Source organism: Corapipo altera, unplaced genomic scaffold (assembly GCF_003945725.1).
Source record: "Corapipo altera isolate COAL_440 unplaced genomic scaffold, ASM394572v1 1b, whole genome shotgun sequence".
NCBI classification, from domain to species: Eukaryota; Metazoa; Chordata; class Aves; order Passeriformes; family Pipridae; genus Corapipo; species Corapipo altera.
This window is the reverse complement of record NW_020884881.1, coordinates 10,123,002-10,140,589: the sequence shown is the minus strand read 5'-3', so window position 1 is coordinate 10,140,589 and position 17,588 is coordinate 10,123,002. Positions and strand designations below refer to the sequence as shown.

General features: G+C 40.5%; 1 protein-coding gene and 1 long non-coding RNA gene across 6 annotated transcripts in view; both read left to right on the top strand.

Moving 5' to 3' along the window:
* LHFPL3 (LHFPL tetraspan subfamily member 3) overlaps positions 1–17,588 on the top strand; it is a 240,738-nt gene that overhangs the window by 66,367 nt on the left and 156,783 nt on the right. The window lies entirely within an intron of this gene.
* LOC113945577 lies at positions 3,142–4,423 on the top strand. Its single transcript, XR_003527127.1, has 3 exons — positions 3,142–3,222; positions 3,644–3,739; positions 4,297–4,423. It is a non-coding gene; the product is annotated as an uncharacterized LOC113945577 (long non-coding RNA).

Here is a 17,588-nt window from a genome sequence, read left to right as displayed (position 1 = left end):
AGTGCAACACCAGCCCCTCAAAGAAAGATGCTCATGACCTCTCTTCACTTTACTAAACCACATCTATTCCTTGGGACTTGTATTCTGACTCTGTGTTGTGGCTGATTGAGGGGTTTGGGGTTTTTTTGTGCGTACATTTATACTCAGTCAAAGTATTTGAGATTATTTTTGCTGGGCCTGCAGGAAGAATGACGCCCGTATAGTTTGTCATAAAAACCATCAGACACGTAAGTCTGTATTTGTTCACTAAAGCAAACAAAACATCCTGAATGCCCAGGGTTATATTCATAATATGACAAGGAGGAGGCAGTCTGTGTGAGTATAAATCAGAATTTATACACTGGAGCCTCTGCTTTTATAGTTTAGTCTTTTTCATTCTACAGAAAAAGCTACAGTAATTTTCAATTAACAAGGCAAAATTATTTCTGCAGTTATGTAGTTAAACCTCACAGCAGTTGTGTTTCCATAGACAGGGGCCATGGCGAGTGGAGGGTTTGTGTCTGAACTCCCCCAGTGAATTGGGGACAGGGGGGCAGACAGTCTGGAGTCACTGGGAGAGAACCTCCAGAGCTTCCACCTCACCGTGTAGAGATTGCTGCTGTGAATGAGGACATGGAATATGGGATGGCTTTTGTTTAAAATACCCAGCCTTTTCCTTTCAGAAGTAACAAAATGCTCTACCTAATGTTTTACCTAGAAAACGAGTATCCAGCATCAATGTTATCCTAATGGGGTCCTTCTGTGAGCATTGTCCTTCCCTAACTATGCAACACCCTTTCCTTTGGCAGCTGGCACTGGAGGAAGGGGTGCTAGCACCATTTTCAGACAAAAGTGTGCTGCTCAGCTTGGGCTAGCTTCTTCATAGTATCACCATGCCCAGCAACCACCAGAAATGCTCTTTGCAGCAAAATGAGCTCACAAGGTCCTCCAGGCAAGAAGGCTGTTTATACATGAAAGAGAGGAAGAAATGGCTGCTGGAGATGTTCCTCAGGTCTACTTTGGTCTCTCCCCCTCTACCCTTCCATTCCTGGCAGGCTGAAGTTACAGTTCCCATGAAGTTACGGTTCCACCTGCGGCATTTGTTTTTCATACATGAACTTCTTTTCATTTTACCGTAACCCAAAATAACAGTGACACTAAACATATTAAACATGTGAAGCTTGTGTATGCAGCGGGATGGTCAGGATTCTGGTTGAGATTAAAGGCTCCAAATCTGATATGGAATTGTCACTGATGGAGTGATACGTTACTTATGACGAACTTGGCTTTGATTTCATAACTGTGGATTTCTCAACATTTCTCAAGACTATTTGATATTATTTGCCTTCTAATTTGTTGTTGTTCTTATTCAGAAATGCAGTGTCTTTTTTGCACTCGTAGTCCTGAATGAGGATTTCTCACTTAAATGCTTTTTTCCCATACTGTTACTTGCTCTAGTAGAAACTGTTAGGGAAAAGTAGATTTGGGTTATTGTTCCTTCTGTAACAGTGAGGTTATTAATGGAAAAAGAAAACTAGATACAGTCCAGAAGTTTTTATTAACATTTTATTTGCTGATGTCTTAAATCTAGAAAGGTTATATCAACTTTAAACTACATTAGCATTTGTATTGAGCACTAACTATTCCCTAATGACTTTAGAATTACAGTTTACTGCTGTGAATACTTCATCTTTCTTACAACCTTTTAAATTAGAAGAATAAATGCTGCTAAAAAGAAAAAAAATCAAGTTATGTACATGGTAGAGGTTGCAAAACTATACTTTATGATTAAATCTGCCATAGTATTTGAAGTTGATTTAGGACTCAAAGGATATACTTATTTTTCATGGAGGACTATATATGGAACATAAATAAATCTACATACAGTTCAGCCAAATATAAATCAATAAGGCAGGGAAGAGAGGGGCCCTAAACTATATCTCATTGCTTTTTGGTGCCTTCTATATAAAAAAAAGAACCAGATTCTTGGCTTTTAATATTTCCGGCATATATGTTGTCTTAGGACCCTGATATCAGCCCTGTTCACGTCTATCTGCAGCTTGGGAGAGGTGTTACAAATTTGTGATCATTTAGAGGGAATTTTAAAGAATGCTCTTACTTTTAAGTGAGTTTTGCCAAGGAGCTGCTGAGAAAACTGATGGGGCTGCTTTGTTAGGGAGGGAGAAGTCCTAAAACCTGGAACATTTTGAAACTTTAATTGCAATTCTTCTTGCAATGCTTATCAAGTGAATTGTATGTATTATATAATGTGAAACACTGTGCTAATCATAGCAGTGATTATTATGCAAAGCCTTTTTCCAAGGTAGGTCTTAAAATGCCCTAAGGACACAGCAGGGAAGTGTTGGGGAATTCAGGATGCATTTTCACACTTTTATTCTATTTTATTCCCTCACATTTTGCCCCACCTCATGCCAATCATTTGTTAATGAAATGTAGGGACTTTTCTTGTTGTCATTTGTTCTGAAATTGTACCTTACCTCTGAGATGTACACTGAAGGAAGAACTCGCCATTCAGATGTTGCTCTGCTTTCAGTCAACCTTTGTAGATCAGATACAAAAAGAAGGTGACTGTGAAATGCAGTGATCTTCTTGGTGCTGCAATCTCAAATCAACAAACATATAAAAAAATAATTAGGAACTCTTTTTCAATATCATAAAGCTGTAGAATTCATTTTGCTTTTTTTTCCAGTGAAAACTTTGAAAATTGTCGTACAATGATGCTCACTTAGAAAAAGCAAGAATAAGAAGATGCAGGATAATAACACCATTGCTTTCTAGCATCTAGGTTTTATATAAATTTGATTATTTCATAGCATCATCACTCTAAATAGACTATTACCTATACCAGAAGTGGAAGCCTTCATCATGTTGGTGCGCAGTCAAACCCAGCACAGGTCATGGCAGTCAGGCTGTGACTCAGGACAATGCAGGTTCTGCTTCCAGAAGGACCCCAGTCTTTCCCCTCCGCTCACTGTTGCATGCATTTAATTTTATTTTGCAACAGTTCTCAAATTTATACTTACTCTGAATTCTTCCATACCAAATGACTGTACGCTTAGAAGACAGTTTATTCACTTGCCCAGTGATGTCACTGACATAGCAGTGGAGCTGGTTCTGTGGCCAGTTGTTTATAGGAGTGAATGGTTAGGTACATAAGAAATGGACTGTGAGCCATTAACTCAGTGTATTTTCTAGGACACATGGTTGGCCAAAGTTGAAAATGTGTGACTTATTTTATACTAGAGATTTGTTTTAAAGCTTATCTCTACTTGTAGGACTGTTTTCCTCTTTTATTTAGTTGTTCCGTTGTTGAAATGATAGGATTCAATCCTACGGTCTGTCCTCAGATCGCAGCTGTCGTGGCTCTCAGTTAATGATATCATTGCCTGAAGGTGATAAGCAAATGTTTATGGGGGAGAGTTTGAGAATAGGTATCCAGTCTGCCTGGAGGTCTGTTTGGCCTGGAGGGTGGTCAGATTCACATCACTCCCCTCCCAGGGAAGGTTCCTACTCCTTCACTGTGGTTACAGTGATGTGAAGCCTTTGGCCTTGTGAGATGGTGAGAACTCAGGTAATCTCCTCCTCAGCAAAGAGAGAGACAGATTACATTTTGGTTGCTGTCTCTACTCTGATTGTTCTCCAGTTACCTCCTGCCCAATACCAGCATTTCCCATTGGGTAGAGCACCGCCTGCCTACTGAGGACTGGATTGCCGTCATCTATGCAGCTCTTCCTCCATGGTCAGGACTAGTGCTGTCACCCCATGATATTTCAGCATGGGGAAGAGGTCAGGGATGTCCCTGGGCCCACCAACATCAGACACATTCTGCTGTACAGGCATCTTATCAGACAGGATGGATCAGGTGCATCCAGAGATGTTGTCTACAATCATCTCTGCACAGGGCTGGGGAGGGTATCAGGTTCTTGGTCATGATTAGGTCCAAAGAAGGCACTAAGCTGTGTAAATCTGCCAGGAGAGCACTCACTGTGGGGGACAGCTCTAGATGCAGGCACCTCTCAGGGTTTGGCCTGATGTTGAATATTGCATCCATGGGCTGAGACACAGAACTCCAACAAAAAATCATCTATAGCCACCAATTCCTTTTGTTGCTGTGGGCCCAATCCATAGCAGGGCTTGAGCTTCCAGCTGTCAGTGTAACCTCTGATGTCCCACTAACCACTGTGAGGAAGGCAGGCTGCCCAGATTGGCATTAGGAACCTGAATACTGTTGTAGTTCCTGGCTCCAGAGAATTAGCTTCTACTGGAGGAAAGCAACAGTTGTCCTCCCCTTCCCAGGCATGCGCTGCCACTGGCTGATTTCTGGAGCATGAGAGTGTTACACTCATCTTCCCAGTTCTGGATGGGACAAAAATTTACTCCAGCATTTAAAGCCTAAGTAAGGAAATTTATCAACAAGACTATGGGAACATCCCTCTTCCATTGTCATCACAGAAAGTAAGTCTAAGATTGCTGAACTCATACTGTGTATTTTTGAGTAGGTCAGGACTCCTTTTGTTTTTAACATGGACATTTATTTATGTGCTATTTCTTCCAGCAATGCATGCAGGGCTGCTGTGGGATAGTAACCATAGTAACTGCAGAACACGGAAGACGTAATTTCAGCCCCAAAATGCATATTACTGGGTTTGTGTTTACTGGACAGGAATTGTCTCATTCCCTAAACAACAGAAGGAAGTGAAAAGTTACTTGTTTCACAGCAATTAAAGGAGAAACTGAGCAGACAGTGGAAGTAAATGATGAATCACACACCAATAAATAGTTTCTTTTCCTAGAAATGCCTTTGTTCAGAGGACTGCTAAGCCTAACCCTGAGGAGCTTGAAAAATGCAAAATATGCATTAGGTGCTGTTCTGGTAGGTCCAGGAAGCCAGTATAGACAGATAAGACCAAAAAGAAATCTAAATTCTTGGTTTTTATATATATATATAACATATTCAGTAACAATATTTTTGTATTTAATAACAGTGAAATAACCTGGTCTGAGGCTTTTTTATCTACACTGGGCATTTCACCATCTTTGTGAACATTGTCAGGTGACCTGAGGGGTCTGCTGCAGGGCTTTACTGACACGATGCCAAAGTCATGTTTCTGTGTTATAGGCAGTGTGTAACTTGCCTCTTACTCCAAAGCAGATGCACCAAATACAGCAGTAATGCAGTGTGGGGCTCAGCCCCTCGTCTTTGATGTCCAGCTGTGAATATTCACCTACGGAAGCGAAGCGGGGATCTCCCAGGGTTTGCCTCCAGGTGATAGAGCTCAGCACCTCAGGAAATCATCCTGAGGATTGAGGCGCCATGAAGAGGAAAGGGAAGTTGGGGAGTTAGAGCTGGAATTTGTTTCATGTGATTTAAAACTGTTTGGCAGGAAATGAGTACAAAATAATACTGGAAAAGACAAAAAGTGATTCTGCTGCTTTGCTATCTTCAACCTGATAGAATTGGCCTGTTATGTGACAGGTCAGATACGATGTTCTGTGCATGACCAAAACCTTTTTACTTGCTTGACAGAGGTCCCCATTCAACCCAGGGGAATGTAGGATATTGCTGCAGAATGCTTGTTGCAAAAAATCTAGTGCTTTCTGTCCTACTCCTTTTCTCCATCTAAACAATCCTATTTCCCCTGTGTATGAGTGTCCCAGAAGAGGCAGCATTGTGGCTGCTATGGTTTCTGTTTCCAGCTACGTAACAGACTTGGGTATGTTAGGGACTAAACCAGTATACAGTAATTTGAGGTGTTGTCCTCTGTCTTTCCCTTGATAGCACATAGACAGCTGCATTTATTGTTGAATAAGATCACTTACTGTAAACAGGCTTCTGTACTAAATAGTTCTAGGGATTTATTTTTATGTGCATTTGAAAAATTAGTACCTTGATGGATTACACACCAATAAATAGTTTCTTTTCCTAGAAATGCCTTTATTCAGGGGACTGCTAAGCCTAACCCTGAGGAACTTGAAAAAATACTACACTGCTTAATGAGATTATAACCAAGTTTTTAATAACTTAATAAATTACCCTTTACTTTTGAACTGATATTTACATTTCCTTGCTCTCAGAGGGAAACAAATTTTAAAATAAAAGAAACTGAGTTTTTCAGAATAATGACTCCACAAGTCAGATATTAATGAAAAACAATAATGATGAGAACTGTTGACTTAATATGAAAAGTGAGTCAGCTTAGTACTCCTTAGCTGGTCTAATGCTGAAACTGGATATACTTATTTATCTTTTTAGGAACCTCCTCACATTATGACTTTTCACATACTTGATTTTAGTATTAGTATTTTCATCATATGGAAAGACTTGCTTTCCTCCATTATGCTCAAAAAATGTTACCTGGGGACAAATAAGCATTTTTGCAACAGTGGAGAAGAACAAGCAAAATAATAAATGTGTATTAAAAAGCACCTTTCATGCTTCTACACTTCTTTGCTCTTTCACATGGATTAACAAGGGCACATACAATTCCCCAGTGAATATTTCAGGGTTTTCAAGCTGCATTTCTTCCCTACTTTGATCTCTGGAACACATTTCTCATGAAAATGTTGGTGTTTCCCCAGGTTTTGCTCATGGGCCTGAAAACAATAAACTAATTGTTTCTTGTCCGGCAGAGAAAGTGAGAGGATACCTCTGCAAATTCGATAGGAGCAACAATAACAACAGCAGTAATATGAATGGTTATTCACTTCATAGAACAATTACAATGAAACTTCTAAAATTACCTTTTTGCCTTAAAGAAAAAAAATCCCTTAGAAGACTTTCAATGTACAGTGGAGAATAAACAACAAAACTATTTAAGAAATATAACAATAATTGATGAATAAATTGATTACAAGAAAAATATGCTTTAAAGATTCATGAATAAATGCAGATAACCGAATCAACATCACAATTAGCAAAACATGTCTGTATGAAAAATGCATCGTCAAATAAATGTTTTGTAAGTGAAAGCAGTAAAGGAGGCTGGCTCTTGTACAAGAAGGAAAGAAGATTAATTGGTATTTTTAACTGAATTGAAGAATATTCTTTATTCCTCGGAAGAGTTTGATTTCTTACCTCAAGCTGCAGACCTGTTCCCTTTCAAAAGGTTGCGAAAATATTTTTTCAGCATTCAAAGGATGTCCTTCCATGTCCCTTCCTCCCAGCAGAAAAATAACAAAAACATCTAAAGTTCAGATGTTTAGAAAAATATTGCCCTGAGATCTGAAACCAAATACAAGAAATTCCCTGCTGAAAGTATTTATTCTCCCTGCAAGGTAGAGGCAGTGACAGGTGTATTTATTTTAAAGGAAAGGTGCCCCTGCCTGTCTGCATCACAGCCTGGAGGAAAACACTAATAACTCCAGCTTCAGTGGCTGTGGAGAAGGAGACTCATCTGCTAAAGCAGTTCCTGTGTAAGGACTGATACCACAGGAGTAACATCACAGGCATCCACTCTAGGTGGATGAGTAGGAGCACAACATGTTGGATGTCAGATCTACTGACGGATTATTTGCTCCTCTTTCTCAGAGCCTGGCAATGAACAAGCAGGACCAACCCCAGCTTTGAAATCTCTGAGGGATCTACTAAATAATCTGCTAATCCTTCTGATGGAGGCATTAGTTTCAGTGGCTTTGTCTCTTCGTAGATGGCATTGACAGAATGGGACCAGAATGGGAGCTGGGTAGCTCTTTTGTATTTGCATTGATTGCCTTGGTTGCTTACTGTACATACCTGTTGAGCCTGAGCTGAAGCATGGATGAGAAAATATATTCTTAACATGTAATTCTCACAGTAATTAGGAATATCCCCAAAGCTCCTTGATTTTGTGAGCTCTCCAAGCTTGCCCTCCCTTCCGGTTTATGACTTCATGTTCAATTTATTTTGGTTTGCAGTGTATCATTTGTGCTGACATGGTTTGACTTGGTTTTGACATTGTATTATTGTCTTCCCAGCCTTGATCTGCTGGCTGTATGAGTGTCTGATGATACTCAGTGGCATGCAAATAAATAGACAATTACAGTTGGTACAAACATCCATTGTATTTCACAATGTGCAGACTCCGTACTTGATTTCCAAACCTAAACATGCGTAAGTGATTTCAATAAGCTGTGTTCTGACAATACCCATTACTGTCAATCCCATGGAAAATACCCATTTTAAATGTCCTTATTCTGCAGTTAGTGCTTGATTGGCCCAAAGATCTGAGAAGGGTCCTGCTTACCTGCTGGGGTGCTGCATTGATCCTTCAGCTTCTCTCTCTGATTTGGGTGCTTGCCCACAGGCCTATAACCCATCCCAGCAGATGGAAAGCTCAAACAGCTTCCCATTTTATATTTCATTTGCACTTAAAAACTTATGATACTTTGCAGTCTCAATACAAATTGGATTGGATTTAAATGAAAGGAACTGTGAAAGCGTAGTGTGGTAGTTCTAAATGAAGGACAGTTGTGTACAAGCACACTGTGGTCTTGCAAACAGACATTCATGTTTCTTTCCTGTTGACCTAGGTTGCAAACAGGAGAAGTAGGATGCACTTCTCCTAGCTGTTGAGAATATTCATCACCGCAGAGTGCCAGAGGATGATGTATAGAGCAGTCATGTCCTGGGATAAGAAGCAACAAGAGATAACAGTGCTGTTTTCCAGCAGATCCCATGACTTTTTTTCTGGCAAAAATGGTAGAGAAGATTCTGACTTTTCTCGTGGAGGATCAAGCTGTTTTAGAGAGCACTGCCAGAAAGTTGTAGTGTTTGGTGATGAGATTCAGGAAGCAGACTGTATGACATTTCTGTGCTATCCACCAGAATTGTATGGTACAGCCCCTCTACACGAGTTTTATTCCTGGTCTTAGTAGCATTCAGCCAAAGCTACTAATAAAACTTAATGGATCAAATTATCTATTCCACATTCAAAAGTTGTATGTGCTCAGAGAGATAGAAATAGAGCAGTAAAAAAAGGCAGTCGATTGAAATGTGAAGACAAGTGATTGAAGAGGTTTGTAATCATTCAAGTTTCACATTTCTGGAACACATCATGAGAAAGCTCATACAGGTGTTCTGGCCTGTTGATCCTGCTGTGCACCCTGTTCTCCCTCTCCTCAATTATGAGTATCTTTTTCATCTGCTGTGAGTAGGATCTTGGTCCATGAAGCTCAGCTTATTGACCACTTTCCTCTCTAGGTGTCCATCCAGTTCTGTCTGTGCTTTGTCTTAAATCCCCATCTGTGTGATAGAGTAGCAGAAATTGTGTGAAAACACTTTAGCATAAGTCTCCGACTTGAATTCAAACACAGCATTTCCACGCTCCTGCACTCCATTACCTCCCCTTTTAGGTTTTTCCAACCCCTAACAGAAAATTTCAATAGTAATAATTGTTCCTATATCAGTCATTAAAACATCAAAGAAATACAGTTCATTATTAAATAGGTGTTAGTTATAGAGAGGTTCACCGTGAATAATGAAATCCCAAGCACAGTGGCAGTAACGCTAATCTTTGTTTTGCAAATATTCCCCAAGGCCTTTTTCAGTAAAAGAGCTAAATGCTCTTCTGCAAACATCAGGTCTTCTTTAGTTTTTTTCCTTCATTTTCTCTACTGTTTTTATAGTAACCATCTATTTTTAATTTCCTAACTATGTCCTTAACCCAGCAGTATTGGTTTGAACTCTTTGTGATGGGCTTGCAGGGTTAAATTCAGCAATTACAGACCCTGCAGTCCCAGTAATGCTGGTTTTGGCTCTGTTAATCTACATTTTTGTTTATTTATGCTGAAAAGGTCATTTTTGAAGAAGGAAGATCGCTGTTGGACTGCCCAGCAACTCACTGTTTCACTGAGAAATTAAAAAAAACATTTGATTTCTTCTTACATGGTTGCAGCTCTGCTCCTACTTCCTGTGGAGGTGTTCAGCAGGGATCTCGGAAGAGGCAGGATCATATCTCCGCTTCCTTTCCCCCATATAAACAGTACTGTTGGCTTTATGGAGCTGTATTTTTTGCAAAGAATAGCTGTGTAGTATTGCTGTGCAGTATTGCTGTGCATTCTACGAAATCCAAATGGCCTCTAGGATCGAGTAGATCTGTGTTGCCTAAAATTTGGGATGGTATCCAAGACTTAAAATACTTTTGTACGAATACATATTCATAGTCAGAAACAATATCCAAAGTGTAATACAGGGTTGTAGCCTCTGGTGATAGCTCATTTTGAAATATTCTAATCTAGAAAAGTAGGCATAAAGGTTTGGGTATTTCACTTATTATTCATATTAGATGAACTTTCTTACTTGATCATAAAGTCACAATCAAAGCTTATGCATGGTTGCTTTTTGGGATATTGATCCATGGCCATGCAGGAAGCCTGGCAAAGCTTCTGTTAAATTATTGCAGCTTTCAAGAGTGACTGAGCAAAGGATTAATGTAGAAGACTGTTAATCAAATTAAGTGTTTCCTAAAATTCTGTAATACATTTTATACACAAAGGAAACTTCAGTAAGAACTCATTATCACAACAGAAATTATTTATTCTATTGTATTTCATAATATGAAATGGAAATTGGTTCTCTTCTTCAATGAAATCTGGTGTTCAAACATTATAGCATGAAACCTGGAAAATACCCTGTGTGTATAATGAATTGCAGCAGGAAAAGAGTAAGTACAGCGTGAACAAAACGGTGAAATGGAGGTTCATCTCTTGTTTAGTCACTCATGTCATTCGGCACCATCACAACTATTTCTTATAGACAGCAAAGTCATAATCACCCCTGAGATATGGTCTCCAAAGTTACCCTCTGGCAGTCTGACTCCCTTACATATTCTTGAGAGCACTGGATCACCTGGATCCCAATGGGATCTTCCACCTCTTGTGTAATGTTAATTGACTATTACTGATAATTATGTCTGGATTAACAGAGCTAGTAATGCTCCTCTGGTCTGGTGGGTGGATTAATTAAGTAATGCCTGTAAAGAAATGCAGAAATGAAAATATTCTGCAAGTTCTAAATAGTAATATTTATATTACCAAAATCGTGGGAGGAGTATAATGTTGCAGTGTGACTGTGTGGGCTGAGGCTGTCTGCATGGGCCAAAAGGATGACTCAGATACATACCCACTTGAATTCACTGGGAGTTCTGGATGTTCACTGCATACCTGTGTGAGCTTTTCATATGTGGCTTGATGTATCGCAGTAGCTTCAGCCAATTTTTTTTTCTTCACTCCTAATTTACAACAGTTACTCCAAGCCCTGTTTTGTTCACTCATTTTCCCAGACTCTGCAAAAATACATTGGACTTCAAGAAAAAAACCCCGGAGATATGTAATGAATATGCTCTTTGCATATAGGAAACCACTTATTTATTTTATAGGCTGCCATTCAATATATGAATAATTCATAATATACATGAAGTTTACGTAATTTAACAATTACATATATCTGAGTCTGTGCTTGACAGGCCTGACTTATTTGGGCTGATAAATTACAGGCTGCATTAAGTAATTGAAATGATTTAAGACTATTCCATAGAAATGCAGCTGAGGGACATTACAGTGGGTCTTTTTATTTTTAAACTGTGTATTTTAAGAGCTTAAATTGCTACCATAAATGCTGTTTTAAACTTTAACCATACAAGTAGGCCCTTTTTCAACGATGGCCATTTATTGATCTCATGATAAACAATAATTTATGATACTCAGTGTTGGTTTTCATTGACTCCCCAGCTCTTTGGCAGTGACATAATGCTGTTTAGTTGCTTTTGTAAAAAAGACTACATCATTATCATTTGTGTTATTATGTGATGCAAAAATACTTTCTGTGTTTAAGATATAATGGTTTGAAGGTTGGAAAGAGGCCTGGGATTTATTTTGAAAGTTCCTGTCCGTGGCTGAAGTCTTTTGGGTGACTTCACTGTGGTTATGTGGAGGACTGGAGGACAGATCCTTCTACTCCTGCAGCATCTCTGGGGAGATGGGATGAAATCTCAGCTCTTGGAGCAGGTCTTCTCACAGTCCCACACACAGGGCATCCAAGGGATGGTGTATTGGTGTATGTCTGCCTGTGGTTTCTGAGTCCTATTTTAATGTCTGAGTTGCTACCATGAGATTTTTTTTCTTTAGTACGTAAACCACTTAATAAATTGCATCTTGAATGTATGCAGTATTTCTTAAGGTCAAGTTACGCCACTTAGTAATAAAATGCAATCAGTAACCATTGAAAGAAGCCATAGGGTAGTGTATCATTTATCTTGAAACCTTCTGCTCTGAATAAGAATTCTGAATTCACTTTTCAGTATAAATCGTGATCTCTCCTAGCTTCTGCCAGGGATACCATAAAGTATGTAGTTACATTAATCAAAGTCCCAGCATCCTGGCATCCAAACTATGAATTATTGCTGTAGTGCAAATGCTTCAGAAAGAGTACCATATCTTATCCTAGCCTTGCTGAGAAGCATAACATTTACCATGTGATGGCAGAGAGGGCAGAGACTTCGTAGAAATGCTAATTAAACCCCATCTTTGCAGATTAGATTGATTTGATAAATACTGCTTAACACTTATTTATGTCTTTATTATGTGTCCATAAACCATCTATTACCCTTTTTAATGATTTATAAATAAATTAATGGATTTATTAAATATGTCCTACATACTTTCCAAATAGACTCATGAAACTCTTGAAGTTCACCAAAAAGATTTACAGACCTTGCTGCATAATGCAGTACTTGATGTTATTATTTAAAATTTTTGCAACACTTGAATAAATGTTCAAAGGAGTTCAGGGTCAAAATCAGAGTTGTAATTTTTTAAGTCAAACCCTCCTCAACCTTTGGAAAAGACTGCTTCAGGATTTTCTGTGAGTGACTGGCCTCACAAATTAAGTCTTGGCTTTTTACTTCATTTACAGGGAATTATCTTATTTAATTTGTGCAGAGAGCAGCTATGTTAAGCATTTATGTAGGCTCAGAAAGGATCAGAAAAACAAAATAATGTGTCTCTGCATAAATATTTTTATGAACTGTGAGTAGACTGCATTAAAGATTAGGTAGGAAATATTTGGTTAATTCATTTATATATTTATGAAGTTCTTTCGTGTATTTGAAATGGATTACAGAAGGATAATACAGTGTCAGGAAAAAGCCAGCATCAATTTGTCTAGAACAAATCATGTCAAAATGAAATAATTCCCTCCTAGGACAAAGGCAGGAGATTTTGTGGACAGAGGGAGAGCAAAAGGGACATCACATAAGTCTTCCATTGCCATCTTGCATGTGGATCTCGAAGAGAGCTGGAGAGGGAAATCTCGTCTAGAAAAAATTGCGGTAGGGCAAGTGAACATCAGCTTCAATGGCCATGCTCACAGACCGAAGACCATGGTTTAATTTCCAACAAGGAGCTCCACAAGGCGGTCCTGAGCCTAAAGCTGCCCAGTGCTTACATCAGTGATATGAGTGGGGAGCTACGGAGGATGCTTATAAAATCTTCATGTGACAAAGGAGCTGGAGGACAAGTTTAGACTTCAAACTGGTCTTCTAGATTGGAGCAAAATTCTGAAATATATAGCATACAGCTTGGCAAGTTTCTGTAACTTTTTCTCCCAGCCTCCCTCTCCCATTAACCATCAGCTGCACAGCACATTGCTCACCTTGTGGGCATGGTGCCTTTTCCAGGTCCTCTTTCTAATTCAGTTCATCCAGGTAGGGAGCCTACCTGCTCACAAAAAAACCCACAACCCCTGACTTGGCACTGGACCCATCAGTTGGATTTCTTTATCCAGACAGTGTGGCAAGTGGTGAGCTTGACTCTCTGCAGGAGACTGACCAGAACACACTGAGCCAAAATGTTCAGCAGTCTGAAACAAAACCAACCCCAGCCACAGCTTCCCTTCCTAATGAGTTCTAATGAGCTCCACATACCTTGTATCGTACATTTCTCTCATGTGCTTTTAAACCAGATATCTTTGTTATCCATACTCCGTGCATACAATCTCTGCCAGTAGCCACACTGTCTGTGTGGCTTGTCCAGTTTGTCATCATATTTCAACATTCCCCTGGTGCATGTCCCTCCAAACAGTGATACATGTGTCTGTGTAAACCTCTGTCATTTTTTTCATAACCTACAGACATCCAACTTGTCAGCACATGATCCAGTTGCACAATTGCGGTATTGAGCCTGCATCTTTTTAAAGCTCCATAGCGTTGCTGTGTGCAGCAGCAACAGCTCTTGCAAAGTACTGAGCACAGGTAGCACCTGCTCAACTGTGACTTCATTATACAAATAGTCCAAAATGCAGCAGCAGGGTCCTCTGAGTGGCAGAAAATGAAGTAAGAGATGCAGTGGATTTCAAGCAGAACACGAGTCAGCAGTGTCATCACTGTCCAAAGAAAAAAAGCAACCACCATTGCAGGATGCAGAGCCATGATATATAAATGAGATATTGAATAAATAATGAAAGAAATATGCCACTGAGAACTAGTGAAGACTTAGCTGGAGTAATATCTCCAGATTCAGGCGCTGCACTTCCAGAAACAAGTGGGTTACACTGGAGAGCAGCAAAGGCAAACAGTAAGGATAATTAGAGATTCAGAAAATATGATGTGATAGGAAAGCTTGAGAGAAAACTTGTTTTAGTCCAGTGAGGAGATGGAAGCAATGTGTCACTCCACACCAAAAATCTCCCATCCCTTTTTCTGCTGCCTCTCCCAGGAACAAGATGCTCTGTACCCCCTGTAAGCTGGATAAGAAGTAATTTGGTAAAATGGAAAGACATAGAGAAGGTTCTGTTTTAAAATACTGAAGCTCTGGAGGAGTATGCTGAGGGATATTGCAGTATCTCCATCACTGGATGATCCTGATAACAAGTCAAAGATATCAGTGTGTCAGGAGTGGTTTTAAGTATCATTGAAGCTAATTGGATCTGGCAGAGATTAGCCCATCTCTCAAAGACCTTTCCTTCGCCTCCACAGGAAAAAGGGGTTTTTTTCCTGAGTTAAACACTAACTGTGTTACCAGCACTTAAGTTACTGTTGTATTTATCCTGAGGCTTCTTTTCTTGGAGAAGCAGGCCATCCCAAAGCAAACTTTTAGTTTCTAAAAAATGAAGATCAAAAGAATATTAACATGTTTACAGGAATCTTTACAATGTTGTAAATTTCAAGCTGACATTTTTCATGGGATTTACTCATGTTTTTGAAATGTTTGGAGTTGGCAGGCTGCTAATCTGATAGTACATAATCACACAAAAAATCCATGGTCCCAGTGAAAATCAAAGGCAATATCAGTGAGTAAGAACTGCTTGTTTGACTTGGGTGTTTGCACAATTAAACCCTTCTTCACAAATTCCTAAGAACTGTCATCTGTGAACCCCAAAGCAATTTAGAAACATTATTTAATGTTAAAAATCAACTTGGCTCAGGACATAACTGAGTTCAAGCAGCTTTGTGGAGCTGGCTGCTTTTCAATGGAGAAAAATAATCCCTTTGGAAAGCAATTGGGATGAGTGTTTGTAGTATTTGGAGTGCTAAAACAAATTTAGGGCAGATATTCTTAGATCCACACTAGCAGCCATCTAAGTCAATGTACTGATTCAGTGAACCCTGTGTAACCCTGCCAGGGTTTATTCTCTGGGGTGGGTTGATCCTGGCTGAATTCCAAGTACCCACCAAAGCCATTCTATCACTCCCCTCCTCATCTGAACAGGGGAGAGAAAATATAATGAAAGGTTCATGGGTCAAGGATAGGGAGAGATCAGTCACCAGTTACCATCACAGGCAAAACAGACTCAACTTGGGGAAAAAAATTAATTTAATTTATTACCAATCAAATCAGAGCAAGATAATAAGAAATAAACCCAATCTGAAAACACCTTCACCCCGCTTCTCCCTACTTTCCTGGGCTCAGCTTTACTCCTGAATTCTCCACCTCCTCCCCATCAGCAGTGCAGGGGCATGGGCTGTGGGGCTGTGGTCAGTTCCTCCCACATTGTCTCTGCTGCTCCCTCCTCCCCATGGGGAGGGCTCCACACCCTTCCCCTGCTCCAGCATGGGGTCCCTCTCACAGGAGACAGTCCTCCACAAACTTCTCCAACATGAATCCTTCCCACAGACTGTAGTTCTTCACTAATTGCTCCAGTGTGGTTCCCTTCCATAGGGCGCAGTCCTTCAGGAACATACTGATCCAGCATGGGTCCCCTATGGGGTCACATCCTGCCAGCAGGAGCTCCTCTCTCCATGGGTACACACATCCTGCCAGAAGCCTGCAAGGATCCAGAGTCACATCCTCCTTCAGGCATGCACCTGCTCCAGCATGGGATCCTCCAGGGGCTGCCGGTGGATCTCTGCTCTCCCCTGGACCTCCATGGGCTCCAGGGACATAGCTGCCTCACCATGGTCTGCACCACGGACTGCAGGGGAATCTCAGCTCTGGCACTTGGAACACCTCCTCTCCCTCCTTCTCCACTGACCAGGGTGTCTGCAGGGCTGTTTCTCTCACATGCTCTCAGTCCTCTCTCCAGCTGCAATTGCTTTCCACAGTTTTTTCCCATGTTTCTTAAACATATTATTCCAGAGGTGCTACTAGCATCATTGATGGACTTGGCCTCGGCCAGCAACTGGTCTGTCTAAGAGCCATCTGGCTTGGGCTCTGTCAGACATGGGGGAAACTTCCAACAGCTTCTCACAGAAGCCACCCCTGCAAGCCCCCTACTACCAAAATGTTGCCTTGCAAACCCAATGTATTCTTCCTTCCCAAACACAGGACTTTCCATTTGTCCAGGCTGAATTTGGTAAGATACCTCCTAGTCTGTTCCTCCAGCCTGTTGTGATCCCTCTGAATGGCAGAGTCCGTATCAACTGGACTGCCACTTCAGTGTCTTCTGCAAATTTGACCAAAGAGCACTCTGTCACCTCCTTCAGATCACTGGCAAAAGTGTTGAACAGGTTGTGTTCCAGGATAAACCCCTCCGTTACCACAGAGTAACGGAGTTGTCATAGTTGTCCAAGTAGAGTGCAACTCATTAACTACTACCCTCTGAACCTCAGCACCCAACCAGTTGGTTTCCTATATAGTTGTCTATCCATGTTGTTTCTACTTGGATTCAAGAATATCATGGTTGATAGTGTTGAAAGCTTTGCTTTGCAAGGGTAGATGGCATCCCTTGCTCTCCTCTTGTCCACAAGCTCAGTTATTTTAATATAGATGGCCATCAGGTTGGTCAGGTATGATTTACCCTGGGTAAATGCATGCTGGCTGTTCCCAGTCACCACTTTCTTCATATGCACAGAAATGTGTTCCTAGAGGACTTGCTTCATGATTTTCCAAAGTTGATGTAACTGGCCTGCAGTTGTCCACAAGGACCTCTGCCTTTATTCAAAGTGCATGCAATCTGCTTCTCCCCACTTATGGGGAATCTCTGCAGATCTCTGCAGCCTTCCAAAGATTATAGATAGCAGTTTTGCAAGGGTCAGCTGTCAGCTGCCTTGGGTGCAGCCTGTAAGATCCCAATATGGTCAAGTTTTCTGAAGTCATCCTGGCCTCACCTTCACCCACAGCTGGTAGCAGCTCTCCTCCTTAAACCCTTTCACTACATGGAGACCTGGGAGACATTA